Here is a 20,542-nt window from a genome sequence, read left to right as displayed (position 1 = left end):
TGATAATGCTGGCTGACGTCGCATAAGTGAAATATTCTTGAGTACAGCGTTAAACACCTATCAAATAAATAAATAAATAAATAAAAATTGTTAGGTACGAAGTTAAACCCCACGCACGCACACACTTACTCCAAATTTACATGTACTACATAATGTTCTAGCCATAATAGTGGCAATTGGAAATGCATTCACCGGCCCGGATAGCACAGCTGGTAGAGGGTCCGCTTCGGGACTGGTAGATCCAGGATCAGTCCTTGATCGAGTCACACCTAAGACTTTAAAAGAGAAAGTTATAACTTCCTCGCTTGGCGTTCAGCATGAAGGGGATAGTGCAACAACTGGTTGACCTGTATCAGTATAAAGGCTCGGGCGGAGCGGCTTACTTGCCTTCAGTAAGTCGTCTCACTGAAGCAGCACTAAATAAAAGAGCGGTGGAAATCCGTCCTGCAACAAGGAGGCACATTACACGTACATGCACCCTAATGATTCCTTCGTCCTCATATGACTGAAAAATTGTTGAGTACGACGTTAAAACCCCAAACAGTCACTCACTCACTAGAAATGCATTCTGTTCTGAATAATTTTAGTTTACCCTAAGTTCTTAACCTGTGCATGTATGAAAAACCAACTTTCTGTGCAGTTTATGCACATTTTTAATTTGATTTTGGCTGGATTGGCCAATTTCAGGGCTTCACAAAAAATATGATTTTATCAGTCCACGCAGAAGAATGCTTTCAGAATATGCTTGAATAAAACCTTGCAAACATGTGAAAGGGTTGAAGAATTACAGTAGTATCATTTTCGCTGTCAATACACCTATTACATGTAAGCTGTGTTGGCGCATTAACCAAGAAATTTGAAGAAAATGTATGTAATGCAGTGGGAATTCTGCCACAAGGTCTTGTCCTGAGTGTGGAGGAAGAGCAGCAGGGGTTTTGAGTGTATTGTATGGACTATATCCACTTTTACTTGTTACAATAATGTGGACATCTCCACCAAAGATTATCTTTGTTTAATTAACGTTGCAGGGCTCCATGGCTCAGGTGGTTAGCGCACTAGCGCAGCGTGATGACCCAGGAGTCTCTCTCACCAATGCGGTCGCTGTGAGTTTCAGTCCAGCTCAAGCTGGCTTCCTCTCCAGCCGTAAATGGGAAGGTCTGCAGCAACATGCGGATTGTCGTGGGATTCCCCCGAGCTCTGCCCAATTTCCTCCGACCATAATGCTGACTGCTGTCATATAAGTGAAATATTCTTGAGTAAGGCGTAAAACACCAATCAAATAAATAAATAAATAATTAACGTTGCTGTCTTAGCTTATTGACCTGATGCATTACTGTTAATAAAGTACCATATTTAGAAAATGTGTCATATTAATTGCTGCTATATTGTTTGTTATTATACTGTAATAAATATTTGTAAAGGTTTCCTCCACCCATAAACTTGACCATCAGCATATAAGTAAAAAAAAATTCAGGTTTTTAAACACCAGTCAAGTAAATAAATAGATAGCTTTACAAACATTATTGTGTCTTTATTATAAAATAAAAACACCACTCGTTGTGTTGCTCTGTTTACTCTACTGTTGGGGCTTCATCAGTTGAGCTGTTGTAAATTTCATAGATTTTTTGTTGGAAGAATCTTTGATTTTTTTTTAGTTGTAAGTATGTAAGTTAAAGAATATGAAAATTCTTTCATGCTTTTATCCTTAAATTATCAGTCAAAAAATGTGTGATAAATACATAGATTAAAAATGTGCTGGTGGACAGAAAATTTTTAAAATGTGGAAAAGTGGCGAATGAAATAATTTATAAAAGCAACTGATTTTTTACATTTTACTCTTCACTCTTTACTTCATTAAAGCATAAAACACCAATCAAGGAAATAAATAAATCTTTAATCTGTAAAGTATTTTTCAAATCAGCAGTCTTTTAGCTATCAGAATTTATAGTCATTTTTACACTAAGTGTCCATGAATACGAAATAAGTTGACAACTTCCAAATTACACGCCGCTGTGGGAGCGGGAGATCCAGGATCAATCGAGTCACACCTAAGACTTTAAAAGAGGAAGTTGTAATTTTCTCGCTTGGCGTTCGGCATGAAGGGGATAGTTCAACAACTGGTTGACCCGTATCAGTGTAATGGCTCGGGCGGGGCAGCTTACTTGACTTCGGTAAGTCGTCTCAGTGAAGCATCACTAGATAAGAGCGGTGGAAATCCGTCTTGCAACAAGGAGGCACATTACATACACCCTAAGGATTCCTTCGTCGTCATATGGCTGAAAAATTGTAAGAGTACGACGTTAAGCCCCAAGCACCCACTCACTCACTCACTCAAATTACACGAGAATGACCAACAAATTTTTAGCCGCAGCGCGGCAAACGCATGTGTATAATTGTTGCTTTAATTGCAGTTTGACATATCAGCTGCTGGTAGGACAAGTTTGCGAGGATGGATTTGTGGTTTGCTAAATTCTGCTAAGGTACAACTTTGTACATGAAGAGCTCTCCAGTTAAACGGATATTTGACATGGCACTCCACATGTATAATGGTACTGGGTAGTTCCGCTTGATCTGCTGAGAGTGTTCTCCCAAATTCCTGTTTATCACAATATGGTTGTCATAAACAATCAAGGCGCACCTGTTTTGAAGTGCATGCAGTAAATTCAGAATGGTAAAAACTGAGGAAAACATGAACTGTTGTTGGTAGGATCATAGACTGACTGCTCGGTGAAGCGTTAGCATGTTTATTGCATTCTTGATCTGTCCTTATAATCCCCTGATGCTCTCTTGCGGCATCCAGTCAGCAAGAACCACAGTCAACACAATGAGTCACAGGATACACTTAGCGAGTTTGAGGGTGAAATTTTAGGTCATTTACCGTTTATCTCAATAAATTAGAAACATGGAGAAAAAAAACAAAAGCAAGTATGGAATCACCAGCCTGGAATACATCAAAGTTAGATCATATATATATGTATATCTATATTTTGACTCGTTAAGATCTTCCAAAGTTTTTAATGTCTTCTTTAAACTTCATGTAACTAATATCACTCCAAAACCATATTAAATTATAGGAAAAACCATCCATTGGTTCTTGATAAGATGCTGAGAGGTTTGCTCAAAATTTAATGTCTGTAAAAAAATTTATGCCAAGTTTCAAACAGCTGCAATTTACATTTTGTTCGTATACTGCTGTGTCATTCACTGAAGCTTACTGTATCTTGAACTAATTAGTAGCGCATATAATCCGAAACTTTCCTAACACTTGCCATATCTTCATCGTTTAGGCGTTTCAGTACTTTTGTATACCACTGCTTTACTGCTTTGCCACAGAAAGGAGTATGTTTGTCTAGGACTGCTCTACAGAGATCCATGAATATTTTCAGTTCATCTAAATTCTTGCTAAGACACGTACCGTTGGCTGTGGCACAGTTTGGCTATATGCAAATTCAGATCAATTCCAACAGCTGGTCAGGTATTGATGGAACATATTAAGCATAGCGTAGAAATATCCATGTTTGTATTAAGTTGGGGAGACATGATTAGAAATCTGCAGAATACCAATCAACATGGTTGAATGTCATTGTTGGAATAACATGTTAGCATCATTGCCTAATTCTTCAGTGCAGACTCGTATTTAAAGGAAAGTAAGGGCCAAACTATGAAACGTGACTTCTTCAGCTGTATATGATGGAAGCCATTAACACAGACTTTTCATATTCTTAAGGAACATATAATGGGTAATAGATGTTGGGAACTTAGTAATAATGGAAGAAAATTAATGATATTGCATTTACACTTCCACTGTTGGTGAAAAGATATCAGAAAAACATATCCGCTCTCTGTGTTAAATTCTTCTACAATGACATTGTAATGAACTGGGAATGAAAAACGAACTACTGAAAATGTTTCAATGCAGAAATTCATGAATCTTCACCACATAAGACTGGTTCAGCTCTGTTCTCCATGACCTTCTCCAAAATTCGATTTTTGAGTTTTATGCAAATTAGTCTTTGGCTATCCAATGAAAAATAACCTTAAACTAGGTTTATTGTAATAGACTAATAACCATTCTAAACAACTGCAGTGTGAGAAACGAAGTGTGGGAAATAGTCTTTGTTATTCAATTTTGAACGCTGATCCAAACGTGCAATTTTTTTCAAAGTTGGAAGCGATTAACCTAAAACCGGAAGAGGGTATATCTCCTTAACCAATGGCGCCAGTCTTAAGGCGTAACGTCATTTTAAGACAAGGAGGCAAATTTTGTATAACCCTAAGTGCCGTCAGCACTTCGAAAGTAGCACATGCCAAAAAAAACAATATCGCCATTTTCACATTTTTCAAACATGAAAAACTTTTACAGCTAAAAAGGCCCAGCAGAAATGCATGAAACTTGGGTATGTGGTAGGCCCTGAGATGAAATTTGACGAGTAAAAAGTTGGGTGAACTGAGTCACGTGACGTGACGGCCATTTTGGGTTGAAGTGAAAACATTTGACAGTAATTTTCTCCAAAACCCAATTTCTGATTGACTTAAAATTTATCACAAATATCAAGCTTTCCATGGAGACTATTTGGACAGAAAAATCATGCTGTGTGTATGCAAATTGTGTTTTAACTGAAACATATGACGTGACGTCTTGTGAAAACGAAAAATTTGAATTTGAAGATTCTTAACATCTTACCTGACATAGTTTGATGCCCTGATCACGAATCCGGTTCCGGTTTTATTTTTGTCCTGCGGTGTATATTTTTGTCGCAAGTTGCGATCACAAGGCGAAAAAGCGCAATTTCCCTCATTTTTGCACGTTATGTTGCAGAAAACTATTACTATATGTGTACTGTATGTATGGTGAAAATCGTTGACCTGTGTCACGAAACACAGGACATGCACGCTTTTGAATAATGTCCAAAGGCAGATGTACCATATTTGGCACATTTGCATATTTATGATTTGCACTGCAATTGCGATTGGTCCCCATGTTCCACTGCATACCAAATGACCGGCCAACTGCCTAAGCGATAAACGGTGTAAAGTCAAGATGCAAAGCCGGGTGTCTGGTTATGTACTGATTTTCGACCAATAACTTATGCTCTTGTATGAAAGATATAAGTGTAAGGCAAATTGTTTATGGAAATTTCAAGTGAAAATTGCGACTGCCTTCTGAACTTGTACAAATACATAATAGAGTAGGTAGTAAAGGAGATGCTGGCAAAATTTTCCACAAATTGACTTAATTACATTAGGCAGATCGCGCTCAAGTCAGGCATTCAACTCAGAGTTCGATCCCAGGTTACCGAATTTGTCACGTGATTAAAATTTTCTGAATTTAAATATTTTAAGTATGCTGTATAGGTGTACAACTCGGTGTAGTTTGATGTTATGCTCACGAATCTGATATTTTTTCTTTTCTCCGTTACACAGTTTTGTCAAGAATTACGATTAAAGTCTGATTAAAGTGCAATTTCCCCCCATATTTGGAGGTCACATGACACAAAACCACCATAGCTGTAAAGCTGAAAATTACGGAGTTCAAAGGGCTATATGTTTACTGAACGTATGCGGAAAATCTTTGAAGTGTCTTAATAAATGCGGGAGTTGCAGTGCTTAAAAATTACCCCAAGCCCGATTTACTATATTTGGCACTTAGACCTTCCCTTGGTTATATAATGCATTTTAAATACATTTATGTCTTGTTTGAATGTAACAATATTGTAAGCAATATACCCGACACAGCTTGACATCCTGATCATGAATCTGGTCTTATTTCTTTCCTGGATGTATGGTTTTGCCGCAAATTGCGATCAAATTGAGGTCACGTGACAAAAAAACTGTTATAGGTGTAAAGCTGAAAACAGCTGTGTGAAAAGGGCTATATAGTACCATTCGTCATTCCAATACTTTATTTATTTATTTTTTATTTATTTATTTATTTATTTACTTGAGTGGTGTTTTACGCCGTAGTCAAGAATATTTCACTTGTACAACGGCGGCCAGCATTATAGTGGGAGGAAACCGGGAAACCCATGACCATCCGCAGGTAGCTGGAAGACCTTCCTGCATCTAATACTGTAAGATAAAATTGATCACAACTGATGGAAGTCATAATAACTCTATCGGAAGAAAAACTTTAAGCTTTTTCCTAACAGCTTTAGTTCCTGTTTATTTTCATCTGTGAAAAATTTCTTAACAGTTCAACTGTTAACAGTGTGTAACAGTTCAGTCTGCATAACAACTTCTTGTTAACGTTCATGTTAATGGAGAGATTATAACAGATGAAGGAAGGTTACAACATTTTTATGATGTGTAGCCCTACTATATGAATCCCTGTGTTGTAATTATTCTCCTGATCATTACAAAATAGAAATATTTATTGAAATGAAGTTTACCATTTTTATTTACATATAGGTATATCACTTTTAATGGAACTGCATTAAATAATCATTCCGTCAGCCTTGCAGTCGAATGTTTTACCCTACTTCTAACGTGTAACATTTAACGAGTGTTGTATACACGTAACAATGAATAGGTCATACAAAGTATCATGCAAAGGTGCATTGCAATCAAAATGTCAATGATTAATGTAATTAATAGCCCAGATTTGCATCTTTAGGTTCAACCTTAATACAGGAGATATACATTTGCATATTACAGGCCTCAGGCTGTTTCTATATTTTCCAATATTTTTCAGATCATTCGATATTTAAGAAATAATGTTCGCGTCAGGGTAGTCTAACGGTAGTTTTACATCAAATCGATGTGGAAGAGTGTATATTTTAGGTCGCGTCAGGGTAGTCTAACGGTAGTTTTACATCAGATCGATGTGGAAGAGTTTATATTTTAGGTCGAAGGCGAATTAACCGTATTTGCTGAAAAATTCCTATATTTCGTACGTTTTACCATAAATTTCTCAAATTTTACTGTCACTCTCAACGTTTTTGCTGCTTTTTAGCTTTCCTGTATGAAATACATGTATGGTACATTAGGAGCTTACATTTACATTCAATTACCGTTAATGCAAATGAAAGGAATACTACTATAATAGCACTACATGTAAACTAATCTAATCTTGAAGTACCGTTTTCTAACATTTGTAGGATAGTGCATTTAAAGTGTATTTTCATTAATGTTTAGTACATGTTTTATGCTCTATAAATTGTAAATTTATAAATTTTCATTTTCCCTATCTATCCAATGTTAAGGTGAATGTTAAGTGTGCTATTTTGTACACATAAAGCTGCATTGACCGCAGGCAGATAAATGTAATCCATTGATGACTGTGTGTGTTAATTACTGAAAATGTCAAGAATCAATGTTAAGGTACATGTATATGTTATTTATTTATTAATTTGATTGGTTTTTTACGCCGTACTCAAGAATATTTCACTTATACGACATTATGATGGGTGGAAACCTGGCACAGCGCGTGGGAAACCCACGACCATCCGCAGGTCGCTGACAGACCTTCCCACGCATATATATGTTAAGGGTGGAATCTCAAAAAGTACTACATGCCAAGGCACATAAACTGTATATTAAGCTCAAGTTTTCGCATACATCTAATTAAACCACAATGACACCAACATGTTTCATCGATGATGTCTTCCATGCCTGCTAATTACAATGAGTTACAAAGGTAATGACTTAATTGGTATTCTGTGCACAACTATGTTCTGAATTTGCAGGTGGTGAGTTTTGCATACCTGTGAACCTTAAGGACACATCTGTCCTAGATGTTCTGTTACTGAAATTGCAAACTTCAAGACTTTGTCACCAGATGCCTTATTTTTTAATTGATTTATTTGATTTTTAATGCTATACTCTAGAATTTTTTACTCACTTGAGACCATCCTTAAGAAAGTAATTGGGGTCGAGGGTTTGTGAAATAGGGTAGTTTGGCAGGTAGATAGAGATTTTAAGGATGTTAACGTTTGGAGAAAAGCAAAAAGAAAAGCCTTATAAATATTTTGATAAGAGTTGGTTGGGTTACCTTCCAGAGGAGACTGAAGTGTCTGTGGCAAACCACCAACCTTTCACAAGGTACTGGCAAGTTTTCCCACATGTGACACACACATATGCACACCATAATGGTGGAAGGCTAATAGTCTTCAGTCTTTAGTAAATGGCCGCATGAGCATTGTCTACCACCACTTATTGTCACCAAGCCCTCACAAGCAGTGAGAATAGGAACGATTTCAACGTTTCACTCCTTTTGTGAATGATAAAGCAATAACAAGGTGTGACTTTATGTGAGCCATCCTCAATTGAGGATACTTACATGTTTCTCATGATGGTAATACTACATCATTCAGCTGATTGCGCAATTGTTGAAAGCTATTTGTCTTCCTTCAGAATTATTTATTTATTTATTTGATTGGTGTATTACGCCGTACTAAAGAATATTTCACTTATACGACGGTGGCCAGCATTATGGTGTGAGGAAACCGTGCAAAGCCCGGGGGAAACCTACGACCATCCGCAGGTTGCTGGAAGACCTTCCCACATACGGCAGGAGGGGAACCCAGCATGAGCATATCAAGTAATGCACAAACTTGCCAAATTTCTGTGGTTTACCAATTTCACTCAGCCAAATAACTCTACCCCATTGCATAGCTGAAAACTTCTTCAGTATGGAATTAAACAACAATGAAATAAATGGTATGTCATCAATATTTCTCAGAATTAGAGCTCCTGGAGTTTCCTAAATGTTCCCATATGTTCAGGTAAGAATTCCTATATTTCTCCTATACTGTTATTTAAAATTTTATCGTCTATATTTTCTGAGAGGAACTCTGAGGGCTGGTATTTTATTTATCAAAAATATGAGTTTTTGGTTGACAATTCCCTGTTTAATACCATGGTCATATATTTGTGTTATCTAGAAACAAACTTTTAAACTACTAATTCTTCTAATTTTTGGGACAGATACTAGTAGCGCTGAAAGAAGAATATTACGTATCTTTCCCAGTTCTTTTTAAAAAGTAAAGATGTCAATGTGTTGTTCATTATGAAATGTTATTTCGACTCGTTCTGGGAGGTTGAATGCGTGAACTTGACACGTGAGACAAGTTCGGGTTTTCTTATCACACAACTATCTACAGCGATCTCTAAGTTTGGCTCGGCATCGCTCTAAGGTTAAGTTAAGAAGAACGAGAAAACGATACGGTTCGGAGACTGATGTTATTGTTTATAACGGAAGGTAGTGTACCTTTCTGAGACATGACGGTATAGTCTGATTTATTCAAAATCTTGCAATGTTTTATGCACAGTTCATACCTTGATCGGTTTGTGAAACGTCAGCATTTAAGATATCATATCGAGACTTTGTTAACACTACTCTTGATCTATGATTTACATAGAGGCATTTAACCTTCTGACACATATCTCAGTCTGCTGAACAAACATGAACGTCCATATTCAGTAACATCGATAGAGCATTGATATCGTCCATCAACCATACATCACCAATCTGTGGCAAGTATAAGCGGATTTTACCTTTCATAACAAACATCCTATTGAACGTAGATACACGCAGGTAATAATCGGCTTGAGATAAAGGATACCATGACATTGTCAACTGACTCTGTCTACCAAGAATCTTATCACTGTTTAAACTATACGTGATAACCACAGCACAGTGTAAAGGTCACAATGACATGACATCTCGACGTTAAGAAACTTATTGAAGTATACAGGCACAATTTTAATCAACAAAGTGTAGTAAAAATCTACATAAATTCTACAATTAGATGGTCAAACCATGTGAGAAAAAAGAAGCTAAATAGTCCTGCTACTTCTACATGTACACTGGCTAAAAAGAGCAGACCAAATGTCCCAAAAACTAGAAGAAATAGGGTAGAAGGAGGGTTGGGGAGCAGTGTTCAGGTTACAGAACCTCAACTCCCTCATTCAACAAAATGATATGTATATGCAGCTATGCTTTCTGATAACCATTTTTTGTCATTTATATGCTATTTGACTACTGAATTTTTTTTTTGGAGTTGGTAGAAGGGGTTTCTCTGCCACCATTGTTACCTGCCACGTGATGATACCTTCAGGCCCTATGCAATATCTTGTTAAAACAGGTCGAAGAAAAATACCTTCCGTCAATCCAAGACGTCAGAAATACTGCCTACATTTTTCACGGCCTTACCCTAAATCACCGTAAATTTCCACCATGACTAAATTGTTCATTTTGGAGTTTTATTGATTTTAGAAAGGCGCTTTGAAAGTAAGATGATACCCTTCTGGGTAAGTGCAAATTTTAGCACCAGAAGTAATATCTCATGACATTGATTTGCCCCCCAAAATGCTCTTTTGTGGTCAAATGTATAGGTCATTTAGTGTACTGTGCCAGAAGGGTCCAATGACAACTCTCAAGAGTGTTTAAATTTAAGGAACAGTATCTCGTTCTTTTGTTTGTTTTAAAGAGAAAAATATTAATTTACACGAAGCCAATAATTTTGTCATAGATGACAAAAAATTTACATAGTGCGAAATCAAGAAATTTGTTATTTTCGATATGTGCACAAAAGGTATTGTTAACACATTGTTCTTTCAAAACACTGGAAAATGGGAAAATAACAAATGAAGATATTTGGAGTAATCGGCACTTTGTCATGAATGTCTTTTGTTGACTCTTGTAAAGGTTTATGGACTTGGTATGTACAATGGAATTAGAGGGCATATATGTTTTCTGTTGCAGCTGATCTGTACATTGTTGAAAAAATTCTGAGAAATCATGGAGGTGTTTCAAATTAGTTTCCCTCTTTGCCTCTCATTATATGCCTTTCTGGATGTGAGGGCTAAAGTTCTATTTCTGTGTACATGTACATCTGTTTCATGTTTACATATAAGTATTTGTTGTTCATATAGAAATAAATGGTTCGAACCACAATATTCACAAGTGTCCTGACCACAGTCACTTTATTTAATTTGATCACAAGAGGTGAAGTATACTGCATCTGTGTTCGTACTGAGCCAGAAATGGTGGTGCTCCATCCTAGCTCACCTTGGTGCCTGGATTCAAACGAAGAATATTGTCATCTTCCAGTCAATAAGCACATACGCTCATGCGCATTGTCACTGACTCCCTCGTTTAAAGTCTTTCCATTTTATAAGGCATTAGACGGAAGTCAAGTCACCGTAGGTGTAAAAGAAACTTCATAAATAAATACAACCCATGTCTCAATGGTAGTCATCGGCCCTAATATCGTATCTCATAATATCATGATGTATCACATACCTGTATAATTTATGTTGATTAATTTTGTCAAACAAGTTTATTTTTATTACTCATTGTATATATATTGGTCATTGTATATGTACAAATATTATGTCACAGATTATAGGCAGGGTCATCCGTTCGATGCTAATAAAGATGGATAGACACTCTTAAGTACTGATTTTTCTATTGTTCGCTGCTTAGCAGCTTTATACATGTACGACCTTGTTCCCAGCAACAATTTATCCATGTATCATGCCATGTAACTAAACCACTGCCTGTTTTGACATGTACGTAACATGTTCCTCAGTTACTGGTAACACATATCCTATATAAAGACCTCTGTGGACATTCATATTCATATTCCTGGAAAATAACATGAAGTTTGCAACTTCAGTTGGAATATAACAGAATCTAGAAAGTTTTGTTATTTTTTTCAGGGGATCTTTCCCTATTTCTTCAAATATATATATATATATATATATATATATATATATATATATATATATATATATATATATATATATATATATATATATATTTGAAGAAATAGGGAAAGATCCTGTTTACTTTGGAACCGAGCGGCAAGCTAATGTCAAAGACAAAATAAAGATTGTCTTAGACGTTAATGACTCTTAAACATGAAGCCAGTAACTGTTGATAAAAGGGTTTATGAAACGTAATTTTTTGTGCTCTGTTTGGTTTGTGATATGTTCAAACATGCATGAGTAAAAGTCATATGCTTCATATTTGGGAGTAAAAATGGCTTTAAAAAAAGGTAAGGTTGTATAAAAACGGTGAGCGGTGAGCCTGACAGTTCATGTACTACAACACTGATGAAGATTGTGAACACTGTCGATACAACCATTAGGGGGAGAAAGTAGTGGAGCGGAGATAAGCCCTACACCAATGACACCTATTTGCCCCTGTTATCAGTTTTGAAACCATGTCTTAATGGAGAAAACAATCACTTTATTTACCAGATGTAGCAAATATGACAAAAATGGAAAAGAACTGTGTTTAACTTGCTTCTTTGTTTTTTTTTTGTTTTTTTTTTTAAGTATTGGTGTGTCCCATACTCAGCTGAAACAGATTATCCCAGTGCGTTTGAGTTTTAGAATGAGTCAATAATGTAAAATCGCCTGTACAAAGTAAAGTCAGGTATTGTAAGAAGGCGAGAAAGCTTTTGGGTAATGCGTTGTCCAGCTCAGTAACGTTTATGTCCACCCGTTGAAGTCACCAGACAAGCAAGGAATGCTTGCAGAATCTCTTCCCAGTTTCTGGTTAGGTCTCTAGGCACTGCGTTATAATTTTGTTGCTGGCATGACTCCCGTCTTAGGCGTCAGTCCATTTGTATTTGCTGTCTAGGAGGAAGTATACCCGGCGGCTTTCTATTCGAGTTTAAATAAGGGCTGAAAAAACTAGTCTTCAAGCGCTAGAATTAGAAATTGTATTGTACCATGACCCAACATTGTTAGACATTTCTGGTAAAGGACAAGTCCTGAAGTGTAATTTCAAATGTTCGTCAGTTATATCCCCATCAAACCTGTGGTTGTGTCTGCTATGATACGGTCTGCCATCTGTGTCATGCAGCGAGAGCTATTTAAACTGATTAAATCAGCTTTCTGGTAATGATCAGACTTCTAAAGTATGTTATCTGAAGAACACGCGTCATTATTCAATGGATTTTTTTTCCAGAAGAAACAGACCTTTCTCTTCTGTTTGAGAAAACTCATTTATAGTTCAGATTGTTCAAAATGCTGCCATCATGAAAGAAGCTGGAGATATTGAGTGTCCTGGTCAAAACAGACGTATAATGTTCTTTTAAATTTTCCCCAACGATCATGTTTGTTTGCGTTCGGTAAAGTGGAAGAGAAAAAATGGAGCCGTCAGTGTACCCCGAGTGTCCACTGCACCCATATATTCCAACCACAAGTCACCCACTTTGTGAAGGAAAAACAGCTTATAAGTACGGTACTCAAAATCTTCCCCACATATTGTGAGTAGAGTATTGTAAAACAAGTACCCTGTAATAAATTGGGTTTAAAAGATGTCAATACATCAACATAAAATGAACTCTTATTTTCAGAAAGTCCAAAATGTATCCAGAAAATAAAATAGAATAGCCTCCCGTAACGATCATTACAAAATAACATGTAAACTGCGAGCTAAGAACAATATCAAGTTACAATTAATTTGTAGAATAATCTACCACTGCAAATTTTGTTATTAAGTATTTTTATTTTCCTCGTAAAATTATATATGAGCAAACTGGGATAATAAAATATACCAGTAATTAAAACATCCGTTGTCATGCTGGAATCCATAGTGCTGGTATGTATTAATGATGTTCAAAATACAAGTTAAAAAGGAGACATCACAAAAATCAATAACTTTAATTTACAATATGCGGTATTAGTAAATTGACTATTTATTTCTTTATTTATTTGATTGGTGTTTTACGCCGTACTCAAGAATATTTCACTTATACGACGGCGGCCAGCATTATGGTGGAAAGAAAAAAAGGGGCAGAGCTCGGGGGAAACCCGCGACAATCCGCAGGTTGCTGCAGACCTTCCCATTTACTGCTGGAGAGGAAGCCAGCTGGAGCTGGACTTAAACTCACAGCGACCGCATGGTGAGAGACTCCTGGGTCATCACGCTGTGCTAGCGCGCTAACCAAAGTAAATTAACTAGAATAAGGTGGGCTTAGATATGTGAAGATGGGAAGTGCCATCTTTGAAGGTTGTCGAGTGTTGTTTATTTACTCGCGTAATGTGATTAGTAATTAATGTCTCACGTGAAAACGCGCGACTTTGTTGGCTAAATATTTAGCTCGAGTGACGTGATAAGAATAAATACTTCAGGTGAAATGTTTATTACTCGTGTATTGCTTGCATGTTAGAGATTTTAGTTCAATAAAATTCAGCAATCGTCGCCTTGATCGATGCGACTTGTAAGATATAAATAGTCTTTAAATGAGGCAGATAACCGGAATGGATTTGGTGTACGTAACTGTGACGTATGGATAGTGTAGGATCGCGGTTCAAGGTTGGGCGATGCTCGTGTCTCGGAATGAATTCTGGGATAGGGTCAGTGCGTACAAGCTGAACCCAACTTGAAGGTCCAAGGTCGAATGTCGGGATTAGCTATCTTGCTCTTCTGACACCCCTCTCCTTTTATTTGATACGTGACACTACCGTATAAAAAATCCAAACATGCACTGAATCCAGTTTTATATTCATATTACAGCTTTGTAGGCCTATGTCATAAAATCAAAAAAAACGTATGTAAGTCGCACTGAAATATCTTTTGCGTATTTAACACTGTTAAAAATGTAACTGGGGAAATGTAACTTACAGCACATAACAGTATATGTTGTAATTATCATATTTATTTGAGTGATGTTTTTCACCGTACTTAAGAGTATTTCACTCATGGGCCTACGACGGCGGCCGGCATATTTAGCATAAAAGTTAGCAACAGAAGACAAAATGTGCTCTCAAGCAGGATTCATATATGATTTTGGTATAGAAATATGGATTTCAGAACTACATGTACTCACTTATTCAGTGAATAATTATGGACAATATTAATATAACAAATTAAAAGCCTGACGTCATATTCCGGCCAAAACTTAATTGAAAGTACTTTTTTTTGGCGGGTAGCTAATCAGCAACATTTCGTCTATGGCATGGAATTCCTAAGTACGACGTTAAACCCCAAGCACTCACTCACCCTCTGGTCATGGAAGTTTTGTACTTTCTTTTACACTTTCTGATTCGAGAATTTATAGAACTGTTTCTGGATTTTGAATTCTGCTCTTTCTTATCGATCGTCTCTGAGGTCGATTGTCCGCTTTACCGTACCAAGACCTTTCCTACGGTTATAGACAACCCTGAGTGTGCCTAATAAACACTTCGTCATACATTCATGCACTTTCACATAGAAAGTTTTATTCCATGTACACGTCCCTTCTTTACTCAGGGTAGCCTTTGCACAATATTACACTTTAAAAATACGAAGGAAAAAAAGTAGAAGAAAAAAGTAAAGAATTTGGACAGCTCATCTTGGACTCATTAGAAAAGCCCACGGTTCAAATGGGTATGGCAAATCATATATAAGTCTTCTGACGCATACTTATACCTCTCTGGGTAATACTTATCCGAAGCAAAATATTCTAGGGTCGACCAACCATAACACATGAAATGCTGTCAAGACTGGTTCTACTGCTCCCAGTGTTCATTTTACTTGTTTGTGTGTGTGTTTGTTTTTTTATGACTACGTCATTATGATGACGCATTCATGTTTACAAACGTTCAAGGATTTGACCAGAGGAGTGGTCTCGAACTGCGACACATGTTACAAAGATGTGGGTGCAGAACATTTCTATAAAATAGGTGATCTACATGAAAGCGCAGATATATAAGTCGTTCATAAGAGAATACACTTCAGTACACCGAACTGGTCCTGTTATAGCTGAAAATGCCGAGCAAGTCAGTGATTGTTGTGTCGCCAATGGCAAGCAAAATGTACACCATACAAGTTCACGCACAGGTAAGCCTCTCTCAGCATTATACCTTGTGCCTTCATATCTGTTATTCCAAGCACATATCGACAATATTTTATAATGGTTTTGACATGATAACTTTAACCCGGCTTTAACAATCCGAGCAGAAAGGTTTTACATCAGAGAAAATAGCAGCCAATAAAATTGTGGAAATATATGTTTGTTCGAGCTAGGCTGTCATGTGTACATTTGAACAACTTTATCAAAGATAAGCTATCACTGCATGACGTCACCCCAAGGATGAGTGAGATCAGTTCCACTGTAAGAACGGAACGGTGCCCGTTCAACATTTTGTGATGAAACTGTTGACCGCCGACAAAAACAGAACTATACGGTCATTATGAAGCCTTCAGATTATTAAACCGACGCATGTAAACAGTTATATGATGGCACTCGCCACACTGAAGTAAATACGGTAAATATAGCAGACACACACAAAAAGGGTACTAAATCTTTTGTGTTAAATATTCAATGGAATGAACTCGATTCCTTTGAATAAACGAACATATGGAGCGAAAGTAAAGAGCTAAGTTGCGGGTAGAATTCTAGTTAGACTTCCGTGATGAAAGCTTTTATGAAGTAGTTGTGTTGAAAAATACAAGGCTTGCATATCCTAGAAAAAAACGCGTTTACTATATTTTGCACTTTCAGAGGTAAATGCTAAATACCTCCACTACACTAAGCCTTTTCTACCCCTGGTACTAAAGTTGTACATAGCTCACTTCAGTTATGAAGTGGGCTTATTTGATTGACTACACCTCCATTTTTTTCCCGTTGGAATACACAATTTTGTATGATTAAAGATATATTAAGGCCGCCATACATTAAATAACTGTTATCTTGAATTAGAATGTTTAAGGTCCGGTATTACGAAATATTTGGTCACTATAGCGAAATTATACGTAAATCCTGTTTGAGGGCACATTTGGTCCTCTGACTATCATTAACATTAACATGTTATGACTAGCGGAAGTAGCTGAAAGTTACATTTGTTATATATTTATTTAATTGATTGGTGCATACCTGCGTGCTCAAGAATTCTTCAAAAAGTTACATTTGTGGTGCAGTGATTTTCACAATTTTTCAGTGTGTAATGTCAAAGAAAGATCTTTAAGTGCCTCTAGATCCGGCTACAATTTCTCGATTGTAAGACCTATACATCGCCTCAGTGCATGTTTTGAGCTTTATATTTATTTATTTATTTGATTGATGTTTTACGCCGTACTCAAGAATATTTCACTTATACGACGGCGGCCAACATTATGGTGGGAGGAAACCGGGCATAGCCCTGTGGAAACCCACGACCATCCGCAGGCTGCTGACAGACCTTCCCACGTATGGCCAGTGAGGAAGCCAGCATGAGCTGGACTTGAACTCACAGCGACCGCATTGGTGAGAGGCTCCTGAGAGACGCTGCGATAGCGCGCTAACAAACTGAACCACGGATTGGAGCTTTATTAGTCGCATGCTAGCCATATAACAGGAAAAGAAGGGTAAAACAAAACTGAAGAAAAGAAGTAATCTTACGAGTGTGTCGGCAGCTGTCACTCACTGCTATAGTCAGTTTCACTGCTTGAGGTGACCAGTTTTGTTGCACTATGGCCGATTCCCAGCCTTACCATACCATGCCCTTTTTCAGTATTGAAAAAAAAGTTTGTCCATCTGAATGAATTTTTCCCCTTTGAATATGTAGTTTTACTGTAAATTGCAAATAAAGCTCGCAAATATGCGTGTTTGGTCTTTTCAAAGGTAAACGAGACCTGAAACCACTTGTGCCATAAAGCTGAAAAGTAGTCAGATGTAGGGGGATGGATGAAAGCGATGTATCTGACCAATTTCATTGTTGTCCATGTAAAACATAGAGAGGTGATAGTTCTGTCGTGAAAGGAACTGGTTCACTTCATACTACTTGTACATGCTATTCTACATGCACATTTAATGTCTAGGAATTATGTACGCTTTTTACAAATGAAATTGAGCTTAGTTCACCCTAGAAATTAAAGGACGGTTATACCACTGACCTCTATCTCAAGTTATTTCATATCACAGCCTGCTGTTTTAAACAAGGCAGTAAGAATTTTGGCATAGGCATCCTGGAGTGAAATTCTTATCTTTTTCGTTTGGCTTTATTCTGGGATAAGCATCAGCCTTGAGCATTCTTTTGTAGTAGATAGGCCTGACTGAATGACATGGAACAATCTCAAAATTAGTTGCAAAAAATAGTGATTGTCTGCTGTGGTATGTGTTGTACACACAGAGAAGCCTCACAAGCCCACAGGGAATGTACCGCCATGACGTCTCTATGGTCAACGGTAACTCTATCGTTATAGATAGATTTTCTGATGTTTGATCACTAAATTTTACCGTTTTTCTTCCGTTATAAATGTAATCGATTTAGCGGACATTAAACTATCTATCTGCAGTCTGACAGTTCCAGCTCTGTGGATATACTTGAACGACTGTTTAAAACACATCTATACTCTCTTCATTTCGTTCTCAGTCTTCTACCTCTGCTTTAGGGCTCACAAATCTGACACAGCGGGCTAATTAACATAATCCAAAATGCCAACTGAAACGAACGTCGTAAGCTGAGGCATATTGTTGTAAACAGACTGTGATTGAACGAAGCGGTGGAACGTAAAGAGTTCAGATGTGGGCGATCGTGGTCCTCGGTATTACTTAGGAGGTTTTATTTCGTTTGACTGACTTTGTGAAATTTATTTGAATTGTATAAATTTATCACTCTTGGAAAATGTTAAACTGTAAAGAAATGGCAGAGTGGTAATCCTCACACTAGGAAACACGAACGCACGTGGATCAATTCAATACATACAATTGAAAAATCTAATCTAAATAGTACAACACAAACATTTATTCTTTAGCGACCGGGAAGATGACCGACAATGTTGGATCAAAATACTTTTTCGTTAACTGATGCCAGAATTAATTTTTTTTATATTACGACCAGGTTCTGTAAGTCTTTTGTATATTTTGTGTAACATAACTCACTCTTTACGTTTGTACCTTCTGTTATTTTGTTTACGCTAGTAAAATACTTTGTAATCGGACGTATAAAACTTGTATATTCTTTGCAGGGAAAAGGGTATGTAAGTTGTAAGAATTTGTCCCTGATCCCAATTGACGATTGTCAATAAAAGTAAGTTTGTAACAAAACAAGAAACACACAGTATACAAAAGAGGGCAAACAACAAAATGTAGTTTGTTTCGAAAATACAAGAAACAATTCCGTTCAAAACTCACGCTGTCTCGATGGCCAGTCTCAGTGCACAGAAGTAGGTTAACCCACTCGAGGAAAGATAAGAATGACTAATGCCAATGACATGCGTACTCACACCGATGATGGCTTGTATCAAACACTCTAAGCCGATCGGTATAATTGTTGTTTTACGCCGCACTCAACAATATTTCAATTACACGACGGCGGCCAGCATTATGAAGAGAGGAAATCGGACAAAGCGTGGCGGAAACAGCTAACTGGCTATCAGTAACACGCCATTCAACCGCCTGTTTAAAGTATTAAAGGAGAAGAAAATTTAAATATCAGTCAAATACCATTGAAAAGAGTATGCTTTTCTTCGCAGGTGCATGCCATAAAAAAATTCCTGATATGTACCTCATGTTAATAAATTATAAATAAAGTCAGCGCCAAAATCCGCTGTGGGCGACTCCATTTTGCCTAAGAACTAGTCCTGAAATCCTCTGTGTTAGGAGGAGAATTGCCGTCGGAAACCGCCGAAGTGCAGTTCGTACATTTCCGGTAGAAAATGTACGTTACCTGCCAACTGCCGGTACTTCACGATGCCTCGGTGATTTCCGCTTGACGATCGGGAATCAGAATCTTGGACGTAGCTTCCGAGTTTACACGAACAAGCCGACAGTTTTAACGACTCTCACTGGCTCAGAGGCAACACACCACCAGCATGAATTAGAGGGTGTTAAAGATGGAGGATGGATTTATGCCAGCTTTGCCGTTCTCAGGCTTTACGTGTATGGCGAGGAAAAATCGCAAAAATTATGCAACAGTCACCACCAGATAGAAAAAAATTTGCTCTTTCCAACCTGTAGTGCCATTTAAAAAATTTTCTTCTCCTTTAAAACAGATGTGTTTGCACAAATGCACTCTGACCGGCCAAACAAATTGTATGTGTACTGACATAAGCGCTTTAAGGTTATTTTATTAAAATTAGCAAAAAGGTGTATTTTACGACACACTCATCACTTTCCGAAATTCCCCCCCCCCAAAAAAAATTCGAGTTTTAAATTCAATTTACAGCAAAACGCTACGACTCAAGAAAAAAAATATAACTAGATTCGTCTTCATCGGGCCAAACTACATCTGCTATCCTGTTTTTCACTTTTAGAAATTAGGTAATCACGTGGCTTAAACGACCAATAGCTGGCTTAAACAGTTCGACTTGCTACATTTCCATACCAATTTGGCGGTTAAGTGGGTAAAAAGTGCGTAAAGTTTTCTACGCCAGCTGCTAGCCCAAGAGATTTAGTGATGAAGTTATCAAGCGTGTTATTTTTTTTTGCAAAAACGACAAAAAGTAATTTTCAAAGAAAAGAAAAATGTTTTCCGGCAAAAGCTTTCCAATCTAAAACTTGGAGGCAAAATGATCTGTTAAACTTTACGGCAGGTGTGTTTCTCGACATAACTGTATCGGCCTGAGTGGTACTAGAATATATTTTTATTTTGCTTTAGCTTTTAAAAAATAGCAAGCATA

This window comes from Liolophura sinensis, chromosome 1 (genome assembly GCF_032854445.1).
Source record: "Liolophura sinensis isolate JHLJ2023 chromosome 1, CUHK_Ljap_v2, whole genome shotgun sequence".
NCBI classification, from domain to species: domain Eukaryota; kingdom Metazoa; phylum Mollusca; class Polyplacophora; order Chitonida; family Chitonidae; genus Liolophura; species Liolophura sinensis.
This window is presented reverse-complemented; position numbering follows the sequence as displayed.